The sequence below is a fragment of the Euprymna scolopes genome, chromosome 26 (assembly GCF_053919585.1).
Source record: "Euprymna scolopes isolate OS-2025 chromosome 26, ASM5391958v1, whole genome shotgun sequence".
Classification (NCBI taxonomy): Eukaryota; Metazoa; Mollusca; class Cephalopoda; order Sepiida; family Sepiolidae; genus Euprymna; species Euprymna scolopes.
Window position 1 is genome coordinate 42,051,462 of NC_136507.1, and position 15,696 is coordinate 42,067,157.

General features: G+C 32.7%; 1 pseudogene; it reads right to left on the reverse strand.

The window, feature by feature from the left end:
* Positions 1 to 347: 347 nt before the first annotated feature.
* Positions 348 to 464, reverse strand: LOC145248575 (5S ribosomal RNA; annotated as a pseudogene).
* Between the last annotated feature and the right edge of the window lie 15,232 nt (positions 465 to 15,696).

Sequence of the window (15,696 nt, forward strand, 5' to 3'; positions counted from 1 at the left end):
TAGATTAAATAAATAAAATGACACGAGATTACGAAAGAATTTTTTCTTTTTTTTTTTAAATTAGAAATAATTGAATTGGGATAAATATATATATATATATATATATATATATATATATATATATATATACATATATATACACATATATATATATATACATATATATAAAAGGCTTCCTTCAGTCTTGACAGACTATGGATACTCACTGTAAGGGTGCCTGCGCGTGAAATTTGTGTGGCAAGAGTTGCGCAATCCCAAACCACGTCTCTTCTGAGTCAACATTGTTGCATACCAGTGGCAAGTTGAGGTACAAGACGACTGGAAACAATGCCGAGATAAGCGGAGAGCACATACAGCGCCTAGAATTCCCAAATGGTCACCCATCTGGTATTAGCCAGGCTCAAGGTTGCTTAACTTCGGTGATCTGACGAGAACCGGTGTGTCAACGTGATTATGCCGTATATATATGCCGTATACATATATATATACATATATATATACATACATATATATATACATATACATATATATATGTATATATATACATACACACTTATACATATATATATATATATATATATATATATATATATATATATATATATATATATATATATATATACATTAAGTACGAGAAAGGCAAATAGATAAGAAGGAAACCTAGCCATACATATCTAAAAACTCAATATATAGTCTAAAAAGCTTTGAATAAAAAAATTCAAAAATAAAGAATGCAGTTTAAATTCCCGGAAGGGAAAAAATATTTTAACTTTAACCTATAGCAGACTTAGCACCTACATAATCCGACTTCTAAAATGTTTGTAATGACAAAAGAGAATTCATTTATATAAGGATGAAGAAAGAAAGGGAAAAAGACCTTTACTAAAATCGCATAAGCCGATTTCGCAAAAGTCTTCAATTTTAAAACAGAATTTAACTACCTAAGGATAAAAAGAGAAAACCTTAACTAAATTTTGTAAATAGAAACCGAGGATCATCAGCTGCTTCCCATGTAGCTGTTTCGGAGATTTAAAAACAGGACAGCTGTTTAATACATGGCTCTTTGGTGGATGATACCACTTCCCCAATAAAAAAATGTAAAAGAATACAGTTACTATTTCTACTAATATATGAAGAAAAAAAAGAAAAAAAAGATGAATTAAATAATAAAATAGAAAAACAAAAACTATTAAAAAGTAAGTTTAGGATTACAAGATCCATTCTGCGACAAGTATATGTCTATATATATGTATGTCTATATATATATATATATATATATATATATATATATATATATATATATATATATATATATACACACACACACACAGCGTGTCCCAAAAGAAGCTGATGGTTAAAAAAATTCATAACTTTCTTAATTTTTATATTTCTCTTTTCTAGAGTAACCTTCCAAGGTTATTATGAGTCGTTACCCTACCGAAGAGCGGATATTTATCGTAGAGTCGTATTTTTGGTTGAATGCGTTAATATTAGAAACTCAAAGAGAATTTCGATGAAATCTCAACATAAGAAATTCCCCTACTCCCAATGCAATAAAAGCTATGGTGACTCGATTTCAAGAGCAAGGGTCTGTATGTGACCTCTCTAAATCTGGTAGACCCCGTGCGTCAAGAAGTGATGAGAATCGTCAGAAATTAGCAGAGAGTGTTGCCGAGGATCCATCCACATCAGTAAGAAGGAGATCAAGTCAAATTGGGGTCTCCCGATGAAAGTGGTTCCAGCAGGACGGTGCAACGGCACATACGGCACAAGAAACATTAAATCTCCTCCAGGACATATTCAGCAACCGAATCATTTCTCGTGGCTGTGAGATAAATTGGCCACCCCGCTCGCCAGATTTCACATGTGCAAATTTCTTCGTTTGGGGTTACCTCAAAGAGCGGGTATACGCACACAAACCAGCCATAATAAATGCCCTTTAAAACAATATAGAGGAGAAAATTAGAGCCACAAGCCCTGAAATATTGTGATGTGCTGGGCAATTCCCTGCAGAGAGCACAAGAGTGTAAAAATGAAAATGGTGGACATTTGAGTAACATCATATATATATATATATATATATATATATATATATATATATATATATATATATATATGACAAAAAGTCTATATTCCAAATTCCTAGATGTTGTTCATCTTACTGTTTATTTCTTTCGGCATGTTAAAATGTTCGATTCTTGACAGCACCTGTTTCGTAGCGTGGAAAAAAATCATATAAATGTAAATTTTGAAAAATATATATGGCAATTAAGTCTGACGAATCCTCACTAGGATGAAACGTAGAAAATTCTGTGAAGTTTCATATATATCTCCCTCTGTCAATCAAAAATTGTTTTTCATAAATACAAAATCAGGGCGAAAAAACACAAAGACAACTCCAAGAATACGAAACCATCTACAGAACCAGTAACTGTTCTCTTTTTTTTCCAAGATAACGACAACTGTGCCGGACGAAGGTCGGAGGCCACATCGACCGAAACGTTGCACTAATAACACTCAAGATGAGAACAATAGTCCGATCAAAACAAGTATTACAATCAGCCCCCTATCTAAAAAAAAAAAAAAAAAGTCAGACTATTATTCCAATCTTATTTCATTATTTTCAAAATTCAATTTTTTTTCTGGGTTTAATTTTCATTTATTTGATCTTCCCTTTTTGAGCGTCAATCTTTTTTCCTGATTGAATTATCTTTCCCTTTTTGCAACAGGAACCGCAGATTTCCAAATTTACTGCCCTGATCTAATTATAAAGCGTCTTACTTTCACCACAATCTGCTTTGCTTCAAGGCGAAACTTCATTTGAGGGATTTATCGTAGCGCAACGTTCGTTGAAAAATGTGATTTTTTTTTTTTTTTTTTTTTTTTTTTTTACAAAGGCATCACCACATTATCAAGGCCCAGAGGCCACTCAAGGATAAGGGTTAAAGAGTGTACAGTAGAAATTGGTCAATATAGTAATCATTAGTAATGAAAATTTGGTAAATTTAAAAACTTATATGGAACGGCTCATCAAGAACTTATTTACTTTAGACTTGAACACAACCATATTGTAGTCAGCCGGAAAGCAGGAAAACGGAAGACAATTCCACAGGCGTGCAGTTCTAAGAAAGAAGCTTTATTCATGGAATCTACGTTTAGGTTTAGCCACAGATAAAGAGTGGGGGAAATTATTGATAGTGTTTACAGCTAGACGAGTGTTTCTTGTGAAAGTTTGGCGAGGGGGGACCAAAGATTGAAGCTCAGTTGAACACTTTCCATGAAAATAACGATACATCAGAGACAAACTCGCAACATCTCTTCTGTGAGATAGAGGTTGCAAGGAGGAGAAAAGGACATCTCCTACGAGGCTACGAAGTCTATTTTGAACTCTATCAAGGCAGGACAAGTCCTTTCTAGCAGCTCCTGCCCAGATGTGGCAACAGTATTCCATCCTTGGACGTACCTGGCTCTTATATAGGTAGAGAATAGCATCAGCAGTGAGATATCTACTGGATCGATAGAAAGATCCCACCATTTTTCCAGCGGCCTTGGCAACAGATTTGATATACGTGTTCCATTTAAGATCAGGAGTAATGGTCAAGCCCAGAAGCTTGTCAAAACTTGAGGCCTCCTGAAGACGAGAGCCATTCATTTCAATTGATGACAAATGTGGATTAGAATGTTGATGATGTAAAGAGAGAAGCTTGGTTTTAGATGCATTAAAAGTAACCAGCCACTCCTTTCCCCATTGTACTACGTGCTCAAGATCAGAGGAGAGAGAATTGGAGAGAACTTGCTCGTTTACTGTCTTAGATGTGGTACCATAAATGGTAGTGTCGTCAGCAAAAATGTCTATGAATGATGTAAGGATATGATTTGGAAGATCATTAATGTAGATCAGGAAAAGAGTTGGGCCCAGGATGGATCCCTGAGGGACACCGGCATTAATACTGTGAGCTTCTGATTTTTGCCCCTCAACTACTACTCTTATGAACCTATCAGAAAGAAATGATTTAATAATTGAGAAGACTTTTCCAGCTATACCATAGCTAGCGATCTTATGAAGTAAACCTTTATGCCATACCCTATCAAAGGCTTTAGATATGTCAAGAGCAATTGCTCTAGAAAGATTGCCACCGTCGAGAGATTTGCTAATCCTATGCGATATAACTGTAATGACATCTGCTGTAGATCTAGCAGAACGGAAACCATATTGAGTGTCACTAAGAAGGTTATTTTTGTTGAGATGTTTGATTACTTCTGTATTTAACACAGATTCTAGCAACTTACTCATGACGCACAGGAGACTTATTGGCCTGTACTGAGAGGGGGATGAGCGATCACCTGAATTCTTAAATACAGGGCATACTGATGAGGTTTTCCAGGGAGATGGGAAACTATTCTCCTTAAGACAACGTTTAAACAGTTTTGTAAGTATGGGCGCTAATTCAGGTTGAAGTTTTTTGAGTACTATAATTGGAATACCATCAGGGCCAGTTGCTTTACTCGAATCAAGGTTTTTGATTAGCTTCGCAACATCACGTACAAATATACGTATATCACATAGCGTGTTTTCTGATACAGGAGGAAATATTGGGGGTTGGCGGTCTTGGTCGCAAAGGGTAGAATTTGCTGCAAAGTTCTTGACAAAGAGTTTGGCTTTGTCTGATGCTGACGAGATTACCTCAGGTCCATTGATAATAGTTGGGATGGAGCACACGCTTCTGTTCAGGATTCTGTTTGCTATTTGCCAAAACTGGTGGGAACCAAGCCGCTGCTCAGCTACTTTGGACTTAACAGATTGAGCATACAACTCTCTTGCGTTCCTTATTACTTTCTTACAATGGTTGCTGGCAGTCCTGAAAACGGCTTTAGTTTCCATACATCTATTACGTTTGAAGCAGTGGAAAAAGTGATTTCTGTGCGCAATGGCAGCAGCACATTCTGGAGAGAACCATGGCTGGCTGTTAGGTTTTTTCTGAAACTTTTTAGAGGGTATGAAATGGTCAATACCTACAATTAACCATTCAGTTAGGTCTAATACTATAGAGGACACATCCTTTTTAAACATGGAATGCAGAGGTAGATCAGATATAAATGTACGGAAGCTATCCCAGTCAGCCTTAGTGTATCGATATACTGTACGATGAAGAGGTACATCTGGGGACTTATTACATTTCATTTTTATCTTAATTGATACAACAGAGTGGTCGGAAGATCCAAGAGGCGACAGAACAGAAACTGAACATAGTTCAGGGCAAGTTGTGAGAAAAAGGTCTAGTAGGCTCGCATACTGGCCATCATTATCGGGCACACGGGTAGGTTCCTGAACAATCTGAGTGAGGTCATAGGCAATGGAGAAATCATGACAGAACCTCCCCTCATCATCGGTCTTGTTTGAGTGGGTCAACCATTCAACGTTGTGAACATTGAAGTCTCCACATACGTGAATGTTAGCTGAAGGATAAGTAGAAAGGACTTGGTCAATTTTCTCAGATATGCTTTGAAAGATAGTAACTCCACTGTTGTGGGGGCGATAGAGAGTAAATATAAATGCAGTAGTGTGAGCTAAAGCAACCCGGAAGCACATATAGGGTAAGTTAGGATCTTCCCTGGAGATGTCCCTCCCACATGGAAAGCTATCTTTAATATAGGCACATATTCCATGCCCATGGCGATCTTGGGGGTCAGATTTAGAAGTTAAGTTAGAGTATCCTGAAATTGCAAACTCATCTAGGGAAATAGCCTGTCCAATGCCAGTTTCACTTAAAAATAAAAGGTCTGGTTTAGTCTCCTGTAATTGGGTTTCAACCTCTGGAAGGTTAGAACGAAGACCCCTGATGTTGGAGAAGGAGACATGGTAGTAGGGGTCTACGTTGGAAGTTGGGGAACCGGGTTTAATCGTGTATTTTTTCTTGAAACTTGTCATGATGAAATTTTGGAATTTGTGGACTAGGTCGACAGATTTACTTAGAGCAGGACAGAGAGGGGAAATTAAGAGAGAAAAAGAAACGAAGAATTTTTTTTTATTTTTTATTTGTAGTTAATGATAAGGTAAAGCCGTAACAATTACCCACTAGTATGGCATCGAGAGGCCCCACCAGAAGCTACTGCATGGTCCAGAATCCATTCACCAAATGGCAATACAGCAGCCCCAGTACTTTGCACCTGCTGATAGGACAGCCTCCTTAGTGGTTAATCCAAGGTTCGGGTCCCTGACTATCAGGCGGATAACGTCAGCCCAGACAAAACGTTTACCTAGTACTTTGAAATACGGCAATATTTATGTAGGTGCGTGCATTAACGGCGGAAAAAGATAGAGGGACATAGTTTTGAAAACCGGTTTATCATAATTTTTCTGTAGGTTTCCGATTACTTTTTGATTGTGTTCTAAAGATTAAAGCCTTAAGTTAATCTCTAAAAAAAAAAATATATTTTTACACGCGAAAAAAGTTATAATGAAAGATGTTTTCACGGTGACATCGGAAAACTAACAAGTTCAGCTAGATTTTGAAATTAAATAAATTCATTGTAAAAAAACCTTTGAAAGATAAATATTAGTTTTCTTAGACAGTTTCAAAGGTAATTAGTAAAGTTCTAAGATATTGAATTAGATTTTTAAAAACACCTGGTTTGCACAAAAATAGCTTTATTAGCCCCCTAAAACGGGAGATTAGTAACGGGTCGTGCTTCACACAATCAAAACAAACAAAAAGGCGTTGCGCATAAGTTGTGCGGAAGCCCAAAATGCTATAAAGTCAATTTATAGAAAAATGGGAATACTATTTCTGTATGTTTGAAGATTATGAAAAATATTTATTAATTTAGGTAATCCTATTTGTTGTAATAAAAAGGGAACTGATTATTTAATTAGAATATTTATTTACTTTTTTACTTGATAACTCGATTTATTCTCAAACGTGTTATAATGATAAATCACTTCTTTTTAAAATAAAGTAAAAGCGCATTTTAAATATGAAAAATCAATTAAAATCACTGATTACACTGGCAATTTACTCTAAACTAAGCAACAACAATTTATTGATGATTAAAGAGAATACGACGTTGCGGTGATTAGGATGTAAATCCTGACTGTTTCCGTTTTGTTAGTCCCCCGACAAAAGAAGAGTGAATCTATAAATTCACCCTTGTCCGTTCGTCTGTTCGTACTTTTCTCAATAACTACGCCTTGGAATTTTTTTTTAAATTTTGCGCAAACATTAAACATGATATGAGTAAAAAAGTAACAGAACGGATTTTCCGGGAAAACTCCGGTTGTTCCCCTAGAAGTGCCTTTCGGGTTAAAATGGCTACAATTGACAGTTTTGTGCTTATTAAAAAACATTGGTGCCTTGGATTTTTATAAAACTTTCTGAAAAATTGTAACTAACTGATTTCTATATAATTTTGTTTGTCTGTACTTCGCGATAACTCCTGGGTATGCTCCAGGGGCTCTTTTTACGGATAATAAAAACACTCCATTTTTTACTATTTTACCATATTTGTCTAAAATTTTCTGTGTATGTCTATTTAGCAGTTTTGCATGGTGCTGAACTCAAATTTAAATATGTTAAGGCCTTGGGGACTTTGGGGGCTAAATAGGGGTGGGGGCAAATGATGGACTTACTTCTTTCTTTTTTTTTTTGCATGATGCAGAACTCAAATTTACATATGTTAAGGCCTAAAACTGAACCGTTTGTTCATTTTCACCAGGATCTGACGTCCCCTGGGGACTTTTGGGGCTTAATGGGGGGGGGGTTTGCTGAAATTAGTCATTTTTTATGCTTAGTTCACTGTGAACTCACGGCGGACCATGCATGCTTCACTTGTTTTTTATTACAATTTTGGCCATCCGTATTTGTCTAAATTATCGTTATTACAAATAATATCATTTTAATGATACTGGTCTCAAATTTTTTTTTTTTTAATTTATTTTCAGGATTATAAAAAAAAATTACATTCATGTTTACATCATCATGCGTACAAGAAAAATATTACATTTCAGTTTAAATTTTTGTGAGAATTGTTATTAAAATCATACGAAATATTATATTATTTTTTGTGAGAATTGTTATTAAAATCACACGAAATATTATATTATTTTTTGTGAGAATTGTTATTAAAATCACACGAAATATTATATTATTTTTTGTGAGAATTGTTATTAAAATCACACGAAATATTATATTATTTTTTGTGAGAATTGTTATTAAAATCACACGAAATATTATATTATTTTTTGTGAGAATTGTTATTAAAATCACACGAAATATTATATTATTTTTTGTGAGAATTGTTATTAAAATCACACGAAATATTATATTATTTTTTGTGAGAATTGTTATTAAAATCACACGAAATATTATATTATTTTTTGTGAGAATTGTTATTAAAATCACACGAAATATTATATTATTTTTTGTGAGAATTGTTATTAAAATCACACGAAATATTATATTATTTTTTGTGAGAATTGTTATTAAAATCACACGAAATATTATATTATTTTTTGTGAGAATTGTTATTAAAATCACACGAAATATTATATTATTTTTTGTGAGAATTGTTATTAAAATCACACGAAATATTATATTATTTTTTGTGAGAATTGTTATTAAAATCACACGAAATATTATATTATTTTTTGTGAGAATTGTTATTAAAATCACACGAAATATTATATTATTTTTTGTGAGAATTGTTATTAAAATCACACGAAATATTATATTATTTTTTGTGAGAATTGTTATTAAAATCACACGAAATATTATATTATTTTTTGTGAGAATTGTTATTAAAATCACACGAAATATTATATTATTTTTTGTGAGAATTGTTATTAAAATCACACGAAATATTATATTATTTTTTGTGAGAATTGTTATTAAAATCACACGAAATATTATATTATTTTTTGTGAGAATTGTTATTAAAATCACACGAAATATTATATTATTTTTTGTGAGAATTGTTATTAAAATCACACGAAATATTATATTATTTTTTGTGAGAATTGTTATCATTAAAATCACACGAAATGTTATATAATATTTTGGTGAAAATATTAAATAAACAATAATCTTTCTTCGCGTTATATTAATTTCATTAATGTGGATTTAGTGCTTTTTCCGTAATGTTCCTAAAATATTGTTATTTTTTTAATTGTTAAAATCTACAACGCTTTATTTTTATATATAAAACAGTACTTAACACGTTAACTTTAGCAAAGGTGTTTTGTTTACAATAAATAATACATTTTCACTAAATTTTAAACAAAAATAATAATAATGGGTTCATTACATTCCGTCATTGTTAATTAATAAATTAATTAGTTTATTAGTTAATTAATAAATTCTGAAAATTTTATTAAAATTGGTTGATTTCCTGAATTTTGGTGAATTTTTAAATGAAGGGGTAGGGCTCAAAATGTTCTGCATTTTAGGAATCGGCCATTAATTTTGCATGTACCTAGCAATATGGTTTAAAGGTAACGAGGAAATTATATGATGAAGAATTTATGTGATATAGGTTTTTTTTTAGTAATAGACGACCACTTAACGAGTAGGAAACAATGTCTGGTTGTGTACCAGTTCTGAACATCACTGATAATTTTTCTTCGTTGTTTTCGAAAGGAACCAGTAGGTTATTGAGAATCAACTGCTGAGCGATCTATCCCGTGGAGTTTCCACAAAACGAAGAAATAAGTTCCACATTAAGAAACGGTCAAGTACTAATAATAAGGTTCAATCCTAAATGCGGGCAACACTCAAATATACAATTGCGAAGTAAAAATTCTACACAGTCATGGCTGACGGAACGAGAGCATGCTACCCCGTGAATTAAATAATGAGTTTCGTCTGATATTCCATGCAAATACCCAAGTTCGTAAGAAAGATTTTCGAGTTCGACAAAATACACTCTAAGAAGGCAGGATATTGCATCGACCGAAACGTTGAGAAACTAACACTCAAGATGAGAACAGTAACCGAAGACTCCAAATAATACGGACATCTCTTTTAGTCTGCCATGCATACATTTGATATAGAATATTCGCTAGTCTGTCATGATTGAAATCATTTTAAAATGCACCTACTAATAACTATAAAGTACTATATTCGTTGATGACATAGCATATTCATTGGTCTGTCATAACTTGAAATAGTATTTTCATTGGTCTGTCATAACTTTGAAATAGCATTTTCGTTAGTCTGTCATAACTTTGAAATAGCATATTCGTTAATCTGTCATAACTTTGAAATAGCATATTCGTTGATCTGTCATAACGTTCAAATAGCATTTTCGTTGATCTGTCATAACTTTGAAATAGCATTTTCGTTAGTCTGTCATAACTTTGAAATAGCATATTCGTTAGTCTGTCATAACTTTTAAACAGCATATTCGTTGATCTGTCATAACTTTTAAACAGCATATTCGTTGATCTGTCATGACTTTGAAATAGCATAACATTGAAATAGCAGTTTTATTTTTCTGTCATAATTTTAGGTTTCATGGATCCGTTATAATTTTGAAAAAGCTTTTCTTTTGTTACGTCATAACTTTGATATAGCATGATGACTCAAATCACATATGAGATGTCCATAATGAACAGTTTTATTCTTGTTTCCATTTTGATCATGAATCACGATTAGAATATTCTTATAGAATTCTATTAGCGTTAGTTGATTTTATTTCTCATATAGTTTATTTCCGCCGGTGTAATGAGGCAAAACTTTTTATTCTTCAAAGCAATACAATCTTTTATGAAATACTCTTTTCTAACTTTGATTTTTAAAAAAATCCAGTCCAGCTTTAATACTTAAAAAAAATTACGAATAAATTGTATACTTAACACTTGAAGAAAAGAATTCAATGGCAGCAGCATATACAAGATGATTAGAAAATGTTCAATGTTCGTACTTGCTTAATCTATTATACAAATGACAGTTGTCTGTGTGCACGTTTGTATGTCCAGCTAAAAATAAAAAACTACAAAACAAACACCACCAAAAAGTTGGTATATTCTTGATCGATGTTGCCCGGGATGAATAATATCTACAATTTGGAGAAAGGTGTTTATTACTGGGAGAGTTTTGTCAGTGAGGATCGATTTTTCAGTGATGTTATGTATTGATTTGGTAAGAGAATGCTGACCGATTCCACAGGGAATTTGTTATGTACAGGAAAGTTTTCTTTGAATACGTGTGTATGCCCACTAGAGATGAAATGGGGTTGGATGGAGGAGAGAAAGAGAGAGGTAAAATATGGGCAGTGAGAAGAAAAAGAGACGGATAGAAGTTTTAGCAGAAATAAGTTACACTTTTGCTTCGGGCAATACCGGGTAGACTTGCTAGTAAAATATAATTCTTACACAGATGAATATGATAAAAAAAAGTGCATTAAATACTAGTGAAACAGGCACAGCGATGCAACATTGAGACGATGAGACAGGGCTTAGTTTACAAAGTTGATCCGTCATAACTTTTAAATAACATTCTCATTGATCTGTTATAACTTTTAAATAACATTCTCATTGATCTGTTATAACTTTTAAATAACATTCTCATTGATCTGTTATAACTTTTAAATAACATTCTCATTGATCTGTTATAACTTTGAAATAACATTTTCATTGATCTGTCATAACTTTGAAATAACATTCTCATTGATCCGTCATAACTTTTAAATAACATTTTCATTGATCTGTCATAACTTTGAAATAACATTTTCATTGATCTGTCATAACTTTGAAATAACATTTACGTTGATCCGTCATAACTTTGAAATAACAATTTCAGTTAAATTACACTTCAGGACTATAAAGGAATACCAGCACATATACAATTTTTTTCATCACCCCCTGGCACGTTATATATATATATCCTTATAACCTTTCCAATTTTACATTCTCAGAAAACTTTTCTTTATCTTTTGTGCAAATATGATTCGCTTCATATGTTGCGGTTTTAATTAATGCGCTTAACAACAAAACCATAGTTTAAATATCAATAAGAGTTTGCTACTATATTTCATCTGAAGAGAAGAATACATTCTTTGAAACTCTGTAGAATAATAATTTTCTAAATGTTCATTGTGTATTTCTTGTCAAATAATACAGTTTTGTTAATCCTAATTTATAGAGTTTAAATTTATATATACACTAGCAGCATTACCCGGCCTTGCTCAGGGGTGGCTTTGAGACTATTTTTATGCTTATTTTGATCTGTATCTTTGGTAATTCCAATATTTTCTTTCTTTTTTTTTTTTTTTTTTTTTTTTTTTGTAATCCTAAAATTATTTTAGTAAATTTCGGTTACATTGAGACCTTACTGATCAACGTAATCCCACACAGTGGATGCAACGTGCCAGCAACAATCCAATTTCTCTGATTTGTCCCCTTAGCAACTATTCTTCCAGCTCAAAACCAACTACTTTGGCGAGGTTTTTGGGGCGATGATTTCTTGAACCGTATGCGAAAGAAACCACAGGATCAACATCGACTATCTATTCGTTATAAGAATTGATGTGCTTGTCGCTGTATAATTCTACAATAGGTCAACCGTGTCGAAAAATTCGTTATCTTATGTTGCTGGGCATGCTACTTGTGCTTGGTTGTTGGGGCCTATGTTTTGCTAAATCGACATATAAGAAACCTCTGAATCACATTTTCACTAAATCTGTGTGTAGATTGTTTTGCAATTTCTTCAGGGTCAGTTGCTTGTCAATTGTAAAGTTTAATTAAAGTACTGTAATATTCCAGTTTTATATTGCAAAAATAATAGATATTTTAAAAATATACACACACGTAAATTTTCCAATCTCATAAATAAACTTCTTTTCAGTTAACGAAAAAAAAACATTAAGAAATCTATGTGTGCAGTTTGAACCTACAGACCACGTCATGCAAAAAAAAAAAGAAAAGAAAAAAAAATCACGTAAATTTTTAAGTCTTTTAAAATTCTTTGTAGTGCGGAGTTTGAAAACCATAACATGCAAAAAAAAAAAAAAAAAAAAAAAACAGGGTATCAACTTACCCACAATAGAACTTTCACGCCCCATTGTTCTATTATTGTTGCTAAGCGACGACATGGAAAAATAGCTTTACTGATTATAGATAAATTAAAATAACGGTTTCGCTTATCGGTAATCATCAGGGTATTCTGAAACAAAACTTAACTAAGATCACTCCCAGACTTATACACTAAAGTTCTGTAAATTTTAAAGAAAATCTGTTCACCCGTTTCGGAGTCTATAAGGAACGAACTCACGCAGACAGACAAATTTGTATTTATATAATTGTAGATCTATAGATATTGTAATGGAAGCCTTTTAACCTTTAAAACTATAAAAAAAAACAACAAAAAAACATCTTAATACATATAATAAACAAACTATATACTTGCTCTCTGTGCCATCGAGTATTTTTTTATAAACACAGGGGTTTCAGTGGATCTACATCTAGGAAACTAAACTATACAACCCTATATATAATTAATATGTGTTATGGCATTAAGTGAAACTGCATTGAAACTCCATGGAATAAGGACTTTGTAAATTGTTTTTTGGAGTATTCAGTCGAACAATAAATTTTGATTGTAAATTTCAACTTACAGTTTTAATTTTCTTTCTCTTTTATATATATATATATCGTCCTGGTCAAAACCATACGACCACTTAAGAAAGTAAGTGTTTATGCATATTATCGAATTTTTAATCAAACAAATGGTTGAAACCATTGCCAAAAGGGAAAATATGATGGAAAAAAAATGAAATCTGCTTCATTTGAAACCTTAACCCTGATCTAATAATTATTTTTTAAAAAAATAAACATTTTCACCTGGTCAAAATGATAAGACCAAACAAAAGGCAATTATAAATTACTAAAAAGGGTCTCAGTATTTAGTATAGCCTCTATTATTACGAATTACTTAAAAAATTCTCTTTGGCATGCGTGCGACTAAGTTTTTTATCAGTTGCGAAGGAATTTTATCCCATGTACTGAAAACTGAATCAGAAAGTTCCTTTATCGAATCATACTGGGTTCCATCCTTGAACACTTCTTTTGCCATCCATCCCCAAAGATTTTCAATGGGATCGAGGTCCGGAGAACATGCTGGATGATCTAACAATTCCATATTATTTGAAGAAAAGTATTCTCGTGCTTGTCGAGAAGTGTGTATCGCAGCGTTGTCTTGCTGGAAAATCCAATTTCTTCACCACAGACGTGGATCTTCAGTCCTGATAGAAGCATTTTCAAGCATTGAAATGTACTTCAATGATGTTTGCCGGCCTTTCCCTATTTCCAACTTTAGGGTCCAAGCTAACAAGAAAGCACCCCAGATCACCACTTCTCTTAATCCCAAGTCTGGTATTTGGCGGCATATTTAAGTCGGTTAGTTTTGTGCTGTTCAAGAAGACGTGGTTTCTGCAGTCGCTTTAAATGATTGAAACCCTTTATTTTCAGATGCCTTCTGATGGTTTTAGGACTACATTCTGCTGCTGTTTGGCTTTTCAATCGACTTGAGCTCATACGGGAGTTTTTTTTAAACTTCTGATACGGCGATCCAGTGATGGGGTTATTTTTTTTTGGTCGACCTGGACTCTTTTTGTGCCCATATTGATCTGGATTTCTTAAAAAATTTGTGATGACCGTTTTGCTACGATTCACTTCGTTTGCAATGAATCTATGGGAGTCCACCCCTATTAAGCTCAAAGATCCTTCCTCTCTCAAACTCTGATAATGGTTTCCCTTTTGCCATTTATAATTTAGTAAGATGTTTTTTATCCACTAACAAGTTGCTTTTAGTAACATAGAAAGCTTTTCGTATTCATTTTTTCAAAACTAGCCGATTTTATTAAAGTGGTCTTATCATTTTAAACAGTTGAAAATGTTTGTTTTGTAAAAAATAATTATTAGATCCGGGTTAAGGTTTTGAATGAAGCAGATTTCATTTTTTTTTCCATCATATTTTCCCTTTTGGCAATGGTTTCAACCATTTGTTTGATTAAAAATTCGATAATATGCATAAACGCTTACTTTCTTAAGTGGTCTTATGATTTTGACCAGGACTATATATATATATATATATATATATATATATATATATATATATATATATATATATATATATATTATTGTTGGGACGATTAATCAGAATCGGAATCAGGAATTGGAAAAATTGGAACTTTTGGGGGTATTGGAATCGGTGACGGAATTAGAAAAATTTATGCATGTTTTCCGATGCCAAAACGATTCTTTTAATTATCTTTTTTATTTGATTCTATTCAAAACAAAACCTATCACTACTATTAGTAATGATAAAATAATAAATGTTTATTGATTTTAAACTATGAGTAAAGTTAAAAATCTATAAATCACCCCCCCCCACACACACACACACAAGTGTGTTTTTACTTTGCAAGGATGCGATATAGCTAAAATACTTTCGCTCGTTTTCTTTTCCTTATAAGGGAAATGGTTTCCATAATGTTTTGTTGTTAAAGTGTTTTTTATTCAATAAGTCTGAAGAAGAGTCTGTTCTTGTGAAATTTTTCAAACGACATAATGTTTGGATTTGTCCGAATAGTCTTGAAACAATTATAACTAACAATGAAATACACTATTTGTTGCTATCAACCCATTTTTTGCAGTCTTGGGTTTTTTTAAAACGATATATGAATGCTCAATTATGAAATATG